We start from the raw sequence: 14,534 nt of genomic DNA on the forward strand, positions 1-14,534 counted from the left end.
AAATGTGCACCTGAGAGCATTGTCTGACATCCTTTGCCAGTCTCCTAAAGAATTTGCCTGAAAGCATTTTTCATTGTGTCATTTATATGCAGTTTTATTAAATAAAGGAAATGTAATGGCCTGCTGACCATTTTACTTTTGTGTGTGTCAAAAAAGATGTATTGTAGTAATTAAATTGTACTTGTTGGGCCCAGTTCCTACCTATATTTCTGAGCTGATCTAAAATTATGTGAACAACGAGCAGAACCAAACGATAAATAATGAGTTAGAGGGTTTATTCTAATTAATATAATTACAGATTGGCTGTACTTCAACTATGTCTCAGGTCTTTAAATGAGTCTCAGTTATAAATGGAAATCAGCACCAATCTCTCAATCTCTCCATCAATTTCAGGTTAAACCATCTTTTCCTACCTTCACATGGCAAAGTGCCTTTAATATTGACTATCTTTCCCTCGGAAATATATGTGAACTATTCTTTTCTAGAAGTCAAGAGCTTCTATCCCCCTCCTTCCTTAAAAAAAAAAAAAAAAAAAAAAAAAAAAAAAAAAAAAAAGACAACTAAGAACCAAAAACAATCATGGAGTCCCCCTGACTATTGTCAGCCAAACTGCCTTCTCCCTACACTGTCTGTTTCCAGACTTTGTTCCCCCAGAGCACACCAAGATGTGATATAAAACCCAGTCCCTGCAGCAACCTGTAATAAAATTGAGTGCTCCATCTCATACCTCATTTCTCCCTATTGCACATGCCGCTGCAGCCTCCTGAACCTCCTGAACTCATGAGCTGGAGATGGGTGAGAGGAGCTGGAGCATTCAGGCACACAGAGATGCCATGTGAAGCAGGATGTTGTTTCTGAGATCATCTGGCTGCTACACATCAGAAACCATGACCCAGGAGCACACCAAACACCAGCTGTGTATCACTGGCCTCCCAGCCAATTGCCCTGGCTCAGAGATGCTGGATCTGTGCTCTGGGATCTTTCTGCTGTGATCACACCAACAGCCAGGTATGGGATGCTCCAGGCCAGGCTGTTGGCTGACAGGTAGGAACAAAGTAAAAGTTTGCTCCTCAGATTAGAAAATCAGGGCTACCACCACACTTGTCTTCTCATGTCAGCACCGACATATATATGTCATAAATGCATATGCCACAAAAGTTATTAAATAGAGCATATGCATGGGGATTCAGAGGGCACTGGAAGCAGAGAGAGGATGTTGATCATGCACTACTAACCAATTTAGGACACTAGAAGGTGCAGGCAGTTCACAGTGCAGGGGAGCATGCCTGGAGCCTCGGTTTCTCCTGAGATTTCTCCCTGGCAAAGGCACTGAGGTATTCTCCAAGCTACTCCAAAGGCAGCATAATGACTGTACAACACAGCGGCAGTGAGGATGCCAACAGATAGTGCTTTCCTCATGTTCTGCTATCTCTTTGGCCAGCTTTTCAAACTCTTAGCTTCATCAACTGCTGTAGAATTGGGCAATCTAAACAACTCCTGAATGTCTACCAGGGGAAAGCATCCAGCTAACTGGATCTGAAGACATCAAGAAAACATTTGGTTAGAAAACATCAGGAAGCAGAGGAGCGGGGCTGGCCCTCGGGCAGGGGAGCAGGGACACAGGGTCATCAGGCAGGCACTCACTCCAGGACACCCTGTGACACCCAGCCAGGCGAGTGCACTGGCTGGGACAGAGGGCTGATCCCGCAGAAGCACCTAAGCTAGAGGGGAGTCCCCCTCATAGCCTACTCCTCCTCAGACCCCTCCTGCCCATGGGGCCTAGGAGCCATGGCTGCCCCTCCCACAGGGCTGTCCAGGGACCAGGGGCCAGCAGAAAACTTCTGAAAAATGTATTATCCTTGTAATAAGAACAGAGAAATTCATGACTAACAGAAATGGCTCATCATGTGACTCCTCCTAAGAAAATGAAATTGAATTGACAAGGGGTTTGCTTACAAGACCTGGAATTGGAAATCTCTGCCTAAGAAGTACAACATGAGTAATTAGCAAAAAGTTGATACAGTATATTGCTGACTGAGAGTAACATATAGAGGTCCTTGTATTTATTTTCCTTTGTGTTTTATTCCAGTTGACACTATTCACAAGCCTGTCCCCTCGCTGGTATGGTACTTACACTAGAATTACGCCTTCTGCTTTCAGATGGTGCCTGTCTTTCCTGCAGTATAAATATGTGTATGAATTACATATGTAAACCCATACATACATAACGTATTCTTTAATAACCACACATCGTCGCTGATATATGGAGTTCTCTAGAGAACAGTACTATAAAACTCCATCAAACAGTAACACCTTTAGTTTAGAGCTATGTGAGGACCATCATCAGGAAAGTATGCATTTTGTTTTACAGTAAAGTAGTTGCGAAAGAGAAAACATAATTTGGGAGCTGTATTTACATTCTCTCCCTTCAAAAATAATGAACAAATGATAAACAAACTAAAAAATTACATACACAGAGGAAATATTTTTTACATTTTGCTTATAAACTTTTCAAACTATCTACTGCAACATAAGAATTGATTCCAAGACCTTATGAGGATTCTACAAGTATTAGCCATGTATATTAAAAATGACTACATCCAGAAGTGTAATAAACCAAACAGGAAGGCAGCAATAAACAGGCAATCATAAAACCCAACAATTTTCATCCAGGTCACCTAACCTTTTGAACATCAACTCTTCTGCTGAACAGGTTTTGAAATTATTTTAAGCACAGAGCTAACAATGCTTTTATGTATGTTAATAGACTTATTTAAATTGTTTCTAGACTACAGTATTATAGTAATAAACTAGTTTATTAAGTGACTATGGTCTCTTCAAGCGGTTCACCTCATCTGCATTTTAATTTTCCATTTAGTTGTTCTATTAAGACAGTAAATATATTTGCCAGAATTTTACATAAGATCATATCAGGATATTTAATTTACTAAATAAAAGCAATAAAATATAAAAGGAAGAATAGCAGAACTAGAAGTAACAGACATTGCTTAGTTAAAGGAAGAAAATACAGTCTTTGAAGAACAGCAGTAATCTAAATATGGTCTTACATAGACCTTTCAACCAGCAGGTCACAAAGCACTATGCAAAGGAAGTAGGCATCATTACCTTTGCTTTTCAGATGAACAAAGTGGCTCAGAAAGAGAAAAGTAACTTCCTAAAGTTGCCCTACACATTGACCTGGGTACATGAAGGAGTATCTTGAGTCTGAGAACAGTATTAAAATAAAAAGGCTACGCTACTTTTCCAAAGGTATGTATGAGGAAAAGCAAAGAGAAGCAGCTATAATTACTGGTATGTTTTCACATTCAGCTTGTCATACTATTAAGTTTTTGGTCATTTCACTGTCCACAATAAAAACAATAACCAAAGTCTTTTTTTGCTAAAGACATTATGAGCATACTGTCTGCTGAATGGAAAACTTACTTCACATACACCTACACAGAGGGACACACACAGTCAGACTGCAGTCTAGGATGTCATTAAGTAATTCACTTTATTCTGGTTAGATTGTGCTGTGAAATTTAAAGTACTGTAACCAAGCAGATCAATGAGGTTGGCAATTATAGTAAAAAAAAAAAAACAGATGTGGGCTGGCCACAGAAAATCTAATAATAATTATTCTCAGAGCTATGTAGAATCTGTCAAGAATCCTGTAGGCATTATGAAAACTTTACAATTGCAGAGAATCTCTTCTTATTATAATGACTTTTATTAAAGAAAATGTACAACCTGCATACAAGATACTGAGTTCAATTCAAGTGACTACATGGGACAACAAGAGCTTTGCTTACATCATGCCTAGGCTTTCCTTCTGGGAAACTTGTCGTTATTTTATATAGGGATTTGTTACACTTGAAGTTGTGATCATGTCTCCATTCAAATTCTCCTTATCAGCTCTCTCATACTTATTTATACATACAATGTCAAATAAATGAATATAAAAAGTTATTTATAAAATATATACCAGTATCTTTTGTTTTGTTTTTAAATTTCTGTATTTCAGAGAAATTTTCTCTTAAAATATTATTTTGGACTATATTTTAACAGCTCTGTAAATGACAACAATGCCATCAACTTTGGAAATGACAATACAGATGAGATTACTTTCTTTAGTCTTATGACACCAAAATGGAAAGGTATTACATATAAATGTTCCAGAGAATAGCAGACGCACTGGGGGGTGGAGGGGGGGTGGGGGTGGGGTGGGGTGGAGGGGGGAGAGTGAGAGAAATGTCAGAGAAGCCTACTAAATCCCGTGGAATAAAAAGTCATGACTCTCTAGAAGAAAGGATAAAATTATAGTCATTTTATTCCAGACTTTCCGTAGTTCCATATCAGTGAAACAGTTGGAAGGAGGAATAAACAGCTAACATGTAACTGGCATTTCAGCCAACATGCAGTATAAAAAATAAGACTGAGACCTTTAGTGAAGGAAAATCTTTTCCAGGAGCCTTTAGGCAAAAGGACCATTATGCCTGAATCCTTCTGACACGTGTTAGATCACACTGCTCGTTGAGAACAGCTGCTGAAATCTGACAGGGAAGCCAGGGCCAGTCACACATATTCTATAATACAGACTGAGTACCATTCCCACCAGCTTCCAAAAGTCTTTCTGCACAGTAACTATAAGGTTAAAGCTCCTTGAGAGCCATCAGTAATACATTTCCTAAGTACAGCTCTCCACCACATTTTGAGGAGGGGCTGTAATGATAAAGTCAAACAAATTCTCCACTTGCCCAAGATGCAGATGTCCCTTCTTGCCATGGCCTGCAATTTCTACCTTCTTAAAAACAAACTACCTGCTTCTTCCAGAAAATTCAGTATCACAGCAGCACTAGCTGACCACCCACAGGGGAAATAATTTTCATGTGATGTATTGGGTTTGCATGCCAGGGTTTTGGTAGCAGGGGGGCTACAGGGGTGGCTTCTCTGAGAAGTTACTAGAAGCTTCCCCCATGCCCGATAGAGCCAATGCCAGATGGCTCCAAGATGGACCTGCCATTGGCCAAGCCTAAGCCCACCACGATGGTGATAGTACCTCTGGGATAACATATTTAAGAAGGTGAAAAAACGCTGTGCAACTACAGCCAGAGAGAGGAGTGAGACTATGTGAGAGAACCAACTGCAGACACCAAGGTCAGTGAAGGAGGAGGTGCTCCAGGCACCGGAGCAGAGATTCCCCTGCAGCCTGTGATGAAGCACATGCTGAGGCAGGCTGTCCCCCTCTGCCCATGGAGGTCCATGGTGGAGCAGATAGCCACCTGCAGCACATGAAGGGCCCCACGCCAGAGCATGTGGATGCCTGAAGAAGGCTGTGACCCATGGGAAGCCCACGCTGGAGCAGGCTCCTGGCAGGACTTGTGGACCCTGTAGAGAGAGAAGCCCGCACTGGAGCAGGTTTGCTGGCAGGGCTTGTGACCCCATGGGGGACCCACACTGGAGCAGGCTGTTCCTGAAGGACGGCACCCCATGGGAGGGACCCACGCTGGTGCAGTTCATTAAGAACCGCAGCCTGTGGGAAGTACTCACATCAGAAAAATTCATGGAGGACTGTCTCCATGGGAGGGACCCACGCTGGAGCAGAAGAGTGTGAGGAGCCTCCCTGCTGAGGGGGAAGGAGCAGCAGAGACAATGTGTGATGAACTGACCACAGCCCCCATTCCCCCTCGCCCTGCACTCCTGGGGGGGGGGGGGGGGGGGGAAGGAGGTAGACAAATAGGGAGTGAAGTTAAGACCAGGAAGAAGAGAGGGGTGGGGAGAAGGTGTTTTTAAATTTTGGGTTTATTTCTCATCATCCTACTCTGATTTGAATGGTAATAAATTAAACTAATTTCCCCAAGTCAGTCTGTTTTGCCCATGACAGTAATTGGTGAGTGATCTCTGCCTGTCCTTATCTTGACCCGTGGCCTTTTCAATGTATTTTCTTTCCCCTGTCCAGCTGAGGAGGGGAGCGATAGAGTAGCTTTGGTGGGCACGTGACATCCACCAGGGTCAACCCACCACAATGTGGACACTCTACTCACAGATGAGCAACAACACATGGTCTGTGTTTCTCTGTCATCCAATCAACCTTTACCTTAAAGGAGATCAATCATCACAGCATCTCATATTACATATGAGACAACTGCAGGAGTTGTTGCTTTCTTGCCATTGATAGGGAAATTGTAAGAGTTTAAGGAACCTCCACTGAAGAAACTACCTTTTCCAGTGACTTAACAACTTAATCATGCAACAAAATATAGGTATATTATGGCAAATTCACGTACCATAGCAAAGGAATATAATCTGTTTCAATTATCTTTGCACAAATACAGAAGGAAAATAAAAAACAAATGAAAAAGACCAGATACATAAAATCACAGGTAATGATTATTTCTGGGAAATGATAATAGAGAAATTGTCTATAATAGCAGAAACCTTACCCACTTACTACTGAATGTGAGCTTACTGGCTAATATTTACCATATACAGTTTTACATGTTATTTTATGATAAAGACCACAATAACTAAAACAGCTAGTACTAAATTACACATCAAACATATTCCATTTAGGAAAACAGTGTCTGGTATATTAATTGCAATGTAATTTAGTGTAAGGGGTATTGCTGTACTTAATGCTACACTTTTAGAATGGGAGAAGAGAACCAAGCCCTAAACAAAAAAATGCCATTTTACCTATAAGCTGCTGTTCAGGAGGTGACTATCATCATCTCTTTCAGGCCTTGTGACTGCCACCCCAGAGATACTCAGAAACACTCAGCTCTCTAAGCCAAGGGTCTGAGTGGAATTCAGGTCACCTGTATACACTGTCACAGGTGAATCACAATGTGTACCTTGGTCAGGTTTAGTAACACTGCTTGACATCTTTATTGAGAAGCAGGTAGCCTAATGATGAATTTCATATTATAAGGCCACTTTAATTCATAATGCGTTATCTCATTTAAATACTGATGATTATAATGATCTTCAGTAAAGTGATTTTCCCTCTTTATTTTGAACCTCTACTTCGTATGTTAATTCTCCAAGTGCCAAGTGTTTCACTACTATTGACACATTTTTTTCTGACTAGGATTTTCAAAGATACCTGCAGTTTTTAAGTGCCCAGTCTCCTTTAGTGGAATTTGAAGCACTAAGTTACAGTCTTTGACAAGCCAAGCCCAGAACACCATGTAAAATTAATTCAAACTCACAGAAAATATAGTTGAAGTTATCATCCACCAGTTGTTGTAGCAGAATACTTGTATCTGACAATACCATTATCACTTCATTTTGTGTGAAAACAGATTTTTATTTACATGACTTTAGCCAATTACATTATGACAAATCTCTGGCTCTTACCAAAAAGCCCCTTCATGACAAAACCATATCTTTAGTCATTGCTGAAAAAATAGTGAGAGATTCCTCTTGGGATCCCTTTTTAAGCAGCTATAACAAACTAGAGAATTATTGCTCATTTTCATTCTTGACTGTCTTTGTGGCCTCGGGGAATACATTTGTTCATAATCATCTGTCGTTAATAGGATATTAGTGCCTCATTTTCTTAAATGTACAAACTGTGTCTCTGCTCTCACAGCGTCTTCCAGCACAGTACTAGCCAGTTGTAATGTACAGTGTCTCTCACCAGCTACCACAACACAGAAATAAATAACCTTCCTGTGTAGCAATGCCATGCAAAGTCAAATTCAACTAAGTCTCAAAGCAGCCTTCGACTTCTTGGCATGATTTTCCATCAGCAACTTGTTGTGTGTGTATTTTTGGCACTCAAAAAATCTCAAATTTCCCTTAAGTTATACATTTACTGTTTTAGTTTAAACGTATGACATCTCCAAAATGGATGTAACCCTGACCAGGGGAAAAAGCTGGACAAGTCATTCCTATTATATGTGGTAGAAAAAGAGCATGGGTTACAGGTTAATAATCAAATAAAATTATTAGGTGCATGTTTTATAATACCAGGGTATCTGTGATGCTATTGTCCTGTAGATCACTGTGCTGACCTTTTTGCCTAGACCATTTCCATTTGTTGTGCATGGCTGGTTTATCCTCACCTCCCCAATTCTTTCCTGGAAACTGGAGTGATGCTACTGCCATCAATACAGCAGCTGCTCACACAGCAAGGAGTAAATTTTTGCACTCATTTTTCCTGTAACTTTTTCCCCCTTGCCAGTAGTGCTTTTCCTTCTCTGACAGCAGCAAATGTGAAGTTGGTGAAGGGACCCTGTGGGGCATACATGAGAGGAAAAGCTGTGCTGAGATGTATCCAGAACTTGTATCTTTAATCTTATCAACTTTTACCTTAAAGGAGATCAATAGGACGTTTCATAGCAACAAATATCAAGATGTTAAAAAATAAGAATAGAGTGATACTCCCAGATAAAGCCTTAGCAACTAGTATTTCCTGCTAAAGCTGATGTGAGCTAACATAAATTCAGTAGTCATATCTTCCTTTTCTGTTTAAAAAAAAATATATATTTTTTTACAAAAAGTTATTATCTTTTTAGAGACAAAGTGCAACTGGCATATCCAATATCCAAACTTAGCTATTCCTGACTTTCAGTCTCAGATTAGACTTCACTGAATACTGCAGAAAGGAAGGTGATAACAAAAAGTATTAAACTAAATTACTGGAGGTGATGAGAAACAAGCTAACCATGGAAGATATTTAATGCATATTTCTTAACTGGAACTATCTGGCCAAAAGCTCCACAATTCTTATATTCTTATATCCAAGAATTTAGAAAATGCATAAAATAGTTGTAATATTTGCAAATACAAATTGCAAAATAAACAGTTGCAAGTATCTTTTTTAAGGTCATAAGCAGTGCTTGGTATCTCTCCAGATGCATCTGCAGTTTGAGTGCTCAACACCATCAAGTCTTCTGAAATAATCTGCCTGGATCTCATACACAACAGTGTATCTGCACTTCATTGCCCAATCCTTCCTTCACATGAGGTGAAGAAAGATTTTTTCAAGGCACTTGCTATAGATGTAGATGTATTAAAGCATTGGGTGAAAGACCATACTTGGATCCGAAGCTTTATATAGGCTTCTTCTACAAGGCACTGCAAACTTCCAACTTTAGCAATTCAGAACTCCTGCTGAGGATCAAACAGCATAAAAATTTCCATACAATCTTTGTCACTTTGGTGTGATGCATTTGCATAAATTCAGTGAGTTAGAAAAGCCACACAAAAATTCTAGCCTTGATTTTTGTGAGGACTTTAAATCATTCTTGACTCTTCCAGGAAGTCCTTCATCAGAAGCACTAGGCACTAAAGACCTGAAGAATGACAAGGAAGCCAAAGACATCTTTTCCTTACCATCTAAGTATAGCCATTTCAGAAAAATGTTGGGGTTTTTTTGAAGGAAAGGTTGCAGCTGTCACCTATACACACACTGTTTTCCCTTCAAGACTGTTTTAGCTATTAAAGTATCTAGAGTTATCTAGGTGATTATATAACCAGAAAGATTGTACTGAGGCTTTGGAGACCTGCTGCAAGGGAGCAATAATATGCATTTTCCACAGATACATCAAGGCTAACCAGCTGAAATAGTACATTGTGCACAGAAGGCACAAGGTTAGACTGCAAGCATTTTTCCTTTCCCCTCCCCCCCCACCCCCCCGCCTTATTTTTTTCTTGTAATTTAAAGTGAAAAAGGTCAGTTTGAAATGGTTGGTAAATCCAAACCCAGATGCTAAATTACCCTGACTAGAGCAGCTGGCAAGCTTGAGCTACTGGCAGTTCTCACTGCTTCTGGAGAGATAACTCCATAAATTCAAGGGCAAAACTCTACCTGTGATGTGGCAGCCTACAAGTGTCCTGAATTATTGTTTGTTCTTAGAGAAAAAAGGGGTTACGCCATCTTCCCTTGAGCTAACCTGCAAATTCCTGTTTTCTATCTTACTATATTATTAATAAGTTCTAATAAGGAAAAATATTTATGTGTATATATATATATATCTATCTATCTCCCATGAAACTGTGAGCAATAACACAACCTAGTGGTTTTATGACATCTCCTTCCTAATAAAGAAAGCATCGCTCTGTCCTTTTGCCTTCCAGTCAGTGGCATTATCCATTCATATCCCGTAGAGGAATAACAGCCACTACAATGACCAAAGGCTATGCTTACTAGAGAACATGCTGAAATGACCATCCAAAAACTTGCAAGCAGCTGAATGCCAAGCGAGTGTCAAGGAGGTGCAGTGCTTGGCAGGGAGATTCACTTGTCCTCATTTTGATCTCTCAACATTCATACCAAGTCTGAGCTGGTCACTAGGCTGTCTTAAGAGTCATTGGAAAGACCTTTATACATGCCTTCAGAGGAGCAAGGACATCGTCTGGAAACACCTGCCACTGGGGTGGAAAAGGAGGCTGGAGTAACCAGGTCAGCTTTCAGCATCTAGTCTTAGACAGCTCAGAGCCAATGATCCTCCCTGGAATCTGTCCATCCCCGCTGAGACTCTTCCTCCTCTTCCAGCCTCCACTGAACCTGCAGTTGTGCTTCTGAACTGGTAGACCAAGTTTCCAACACAGAGAAGAATTATGCCATGCTCCCACTGTCTAGAGCACTTTTAAGGTATTTGGGTCTGTGATACTCATAAATCTCTGTAAACACTGACCCAGGATTCCTGAGGACGCTGCAGAGGTGGTGGAGAAAGGTCAAATGTGGCTAGCATCCATCATTTTGCAGCTTCACAGAGGTCAATGAGGTTCCTCCGCTTACCAAAAGCAGGACCCAATGAATCTCTCCAACAACCATACTTTGACCCCTCTCTTGCAATTGAAGATACACAAGGTACTTCACTTTCACTGCCTGTTTTTACACAGAGCTTGTTCTGACAGTATGGTAATGGGAAACAGTATGAAACTATAGACAGGGAAAGGAAAAGTGATGATTTAATGGATAGTAGTGATATTACTATCACCCTCATTGACAGAATAGATACATGATACCATAACAAAGGACTCATTCTTTTCATTCTCTTCAAGCAAAAGTTTTATCCTTTACTTATAAACCAATCACCCAATATTCTGAATGCCACATAAAATAATAAAGAACTACTGCCTGTTAAATAATCTGTTCAGAGTAAGAAAAGATTACAAAATATATACTTTAAAAAAAGAGAGAGAATGAATCTGGAGAAATTTTATCATAACTAAAGGACATACAGCAGAGCAATAATAATTAATACCAGAAGAAGCAGGTGACATCATATAACTCTTTAATTTTCTCTATGATTTTTATCCCCTCCTATACGGCAAATATCTTCTGCTAATTCTGTTTATTGTGCCAAAGCTTATCTAATATGTTTCCATTACTTTCAGTGGCCTAGAACCTGAAGTCAGAATTTTTTAGTGGTGGGAGAATATTTAATAGCTTCTGTACGTGAAGCTGTGTAGGCCAGAACTAAATGTCTTGTCTTGCCTTTAAATAAATTATAACAGAGCAATGCGAGTGACTCATTATTTTCAAAGGTGCCAAATTTAAGGCCATATTGTTTTTTCTCAAACAGAAAACAGCTTATTGAAATCTTGAAGTCAGTTTTTGTAATATCTAATTAAATTATGTAATATCCAAACTAGAAAAATAGTAAATGTTAGATAACCCTATAATATTGCAAACACAGATCTATGCAGCATAAAATTAGTGTTCACAATGTTAAAACATGCACAAAAGAATTAGAATTAAAAATTAGTGAAAATTAACCTGACATCTATACCAACAAAATATTTGCAAAGAAAAAAATCAACTAAGTAATTTGGAACACCAGAATAATCTTTTTTTTTCCTTTTTTTTCTTTTTTTCTGTTTTCATTTTTACGTATATCTGGAGTAGTTTGCTTTAATATTAGCTTTGAAACAAGCTTAAGAGTCCTTCCCTCATTCCTAAGACAGGACTGAAAAACATGTTTTTTCTGTATTTGATCCTATCAAGCCACTCAGGTTTATAGATTAAAGAGGAAGAAAAAGGTCCTTCCTTGCATATCTGCCCTATGAACATCCGTCACTGAGAACTTACAAGCAACTTGTCCAGAAGCGGTCCATCTGATGTTTAGTTTGCCCCATCTCTCAGAATTGCTGTTTACAAAGCTGTTTTTGATTATCTACCCTTCCACAGCTAACCTTCCTTATTACTAGGCATCTATTTATTTCACTTCCTCAGCCTGTGGCAAGGTTGCGGAAATAGCTTCACAACTGCTCACCCCCAGCAGAAACTCAAGCCAGAAGATGGTTCTTGCTGGTTCTGGGCCACATTCCCGCTGTTTGCATAGCAAGAAGCCACTGCTACACACCAAAGAGCAACAAACCTCAGGGACATGAGGGCAGGCACATAGGTTGTGCAATCTAAACTTAACGCCTGCTAACAGATCAGACATGCTGAAGGCAGGAAATTTGACCGCAGAAGCAGGAAGGGACAGCAACCTCTCCTCAGATTAAGGTCACGCAGAGGATAGCCAGCCCCAAAACCTAAGCAATGCTGGTTTTTGGATTAGGGTTAAAGAGGATCATTTATGTGCTGACTTAGTTTACTTCTCTTCCAGCTTTTCTAGGTATCATGGGAAGCTAAAAGCTGTCTTTTAGAAAGCCCTGAGGCATATCTCCCATGGTATAATAAAGTCAGTAGGTCTAAATTCAAAGGGCTTATTATTAACCTGAAGAAGACCATGTATGCAGGTAGCATCCCTTTAAAATGACAGTATAATGACCTACTCTACTATATTGAGTCACATTTTGAAAACATAGCCATTTAATTTCATGCTACATACAAATGGAGAAATTCCTTCCACTAAGAAAGGGGATTTTTTTCTGTATTTTTAGGCTGATTTTCTAATGAAGGGGGAGAGTTATAGGATGACCCTATTTATCCATCTGTTAGTTTTCTCCCATTGTTTTTTACTCCCTTGACTAATTTCAAAAAATGTGACTAAGGTAGAGGTCTCAGGGATGATACAGATGTCTGAGAGAGGGCACAGAACTGAATTACTGCTCCACTGGGAAGGGAGGGGAAGGGGAAGAGATGGGGAAGGGAAGATGTAATTCTTCCTCCCGCTGCAGGCAGGGTGGGCAGCAAGCACTGCCCAGCAAGACCCCTGTAATGCAGACTCAGGCACATGACCTGTGGCTGATGGTTCTGCTGGATAGGGAAATCATGTTGGTGGGAAGGAGGAGAAATAATAACAGAAACAGCAAGAGGTATGGCAAAAGGGAGCTGTAGGTATGCCAAGAAGGGTTAAATGAGGACTAAACAGGGGGCTGTGATCATTGGGGGTGAGGCAGCGGACAAGACAAAAATCCAAAGAAAATTATTAAAACTCCTGCTTTTGAAAGGGTTGGGCTTTTGGGGAGCTGAGGAGGGGAAGTGATTCCACACTCAGGTTGACCACCCGATAGGCGGGATGTTTGTCTATTAAGGAATTAACAGATGAGGATTAAGAGCACATGAAGTTTACCACAAAATTGAAAAGAAGTTCGGAGATGTTTTGCTGGATAAACCCTTCCTTCTCTGCAGAACGCACTTTCTATTCCCCCAATGTCCTCTGCAGAAACAGCCCCCGCTCAAGCACACAAAAATATAATGAATCGTTTCTTTTCCCAATTGCCGCCTTCTCTGATGAACAGAACTATCACCTCTGGATAAAGAATAGGGATTTTCTGAAATATGTCCTTGAGGTAATAAATGTCATCCTCTCTGAAAAGCAATCTCACCTCAAGATAACTAAATCTTTTTTCCATTTATCAAATATCAGAAGGATAACTATCCTTACTTGCTATTTAAATTCCTCTGCAGAAATTGAATTCTCGCCTCACCAATAAAGATTGTTGCAATTATTTTCTCAAACAGTAAGCACTGTTCCGGTGGAAAAAAAAAAAAGCAGCCAGGGTGTAGTGGAAAGCATAATCTGGAGACTAGGGGAACTAAGCCATTTGTGTCCATATTTTACACTCTAGAACTCAGGTATAGGGGGTTTTTTCTTTTTATTTTTTTATTTGTTTTGATTTTGGGGGGAAAGGATTTTCCAATTAACCGAGTATTATTTACTAGCAAATTTTGAATAAAGTTCTTGGGTCTGCCAAAATTCAGATCAAAATAAAACAAGCTTATTTATAGCTCTGGTCTATATTTGCATGTCAGGTGTTTCAGATGTGTTCAGCTAACACATATACATCCTTCTGAAAAAAAGTGCTGATTTGATTCCACTCTGAAACTCCACACAAGAAAATCGAAGTGACTGTAATTATATAAGCACTATGGTGGTCTGAGCACCATGAATCCAACACCATGACATTTTTCTTTGACAAGAAACAAATCAAGAGAATTATTTTCTTATTCTATAGTCAGTTGTTTTAGAGAAAACAGTGATAAATCATCTCTAATTCAACTGACATAAATCATTAAAACCAATCTACCTTCATTGTCTGAAGACTCAACAGCAGACCTGCTTCAGAATATGCTGCGTAGTAGAAAGGATGTGAGTTTCTGCACTTATATATATTTTTCAAACCAT

The 14,534-nt window shown here is 39.7% G+C and overlaps 1 long non-coding RNA gene across 1 annotated transcript in view; it reads right to left on the reverse strand.

Moving 5' to 3' along the window:
• Positions 1-5,350, reverse strand: part of LOC308060396 — a 40,117-nt gene extending 34,767 nt beyond the window's left edge. The window contains exon 1 of the long non-coding RNA XR_013926706.1: positions 29-5,350. This is a non-coding gene — a long non-coding RNA (uncharacterized lncRNA). The remainder of the gene's footprint in view (positions 1-28) is intronic.
• Between the last annotated feature and the right edge of the window lie 9,184 nt (positions 5,351-14,534).

This window comes from Falco punctatus (assembly GCF_963210335.1).
Source record: "Falco punctatus genome assembly, chromosome: 3".
Lineage (NCBI taxonomy): Eukaryota > Metazoa > Chordata > Aves > Falconiformes > Falconidae > Falco > Falco punctatus.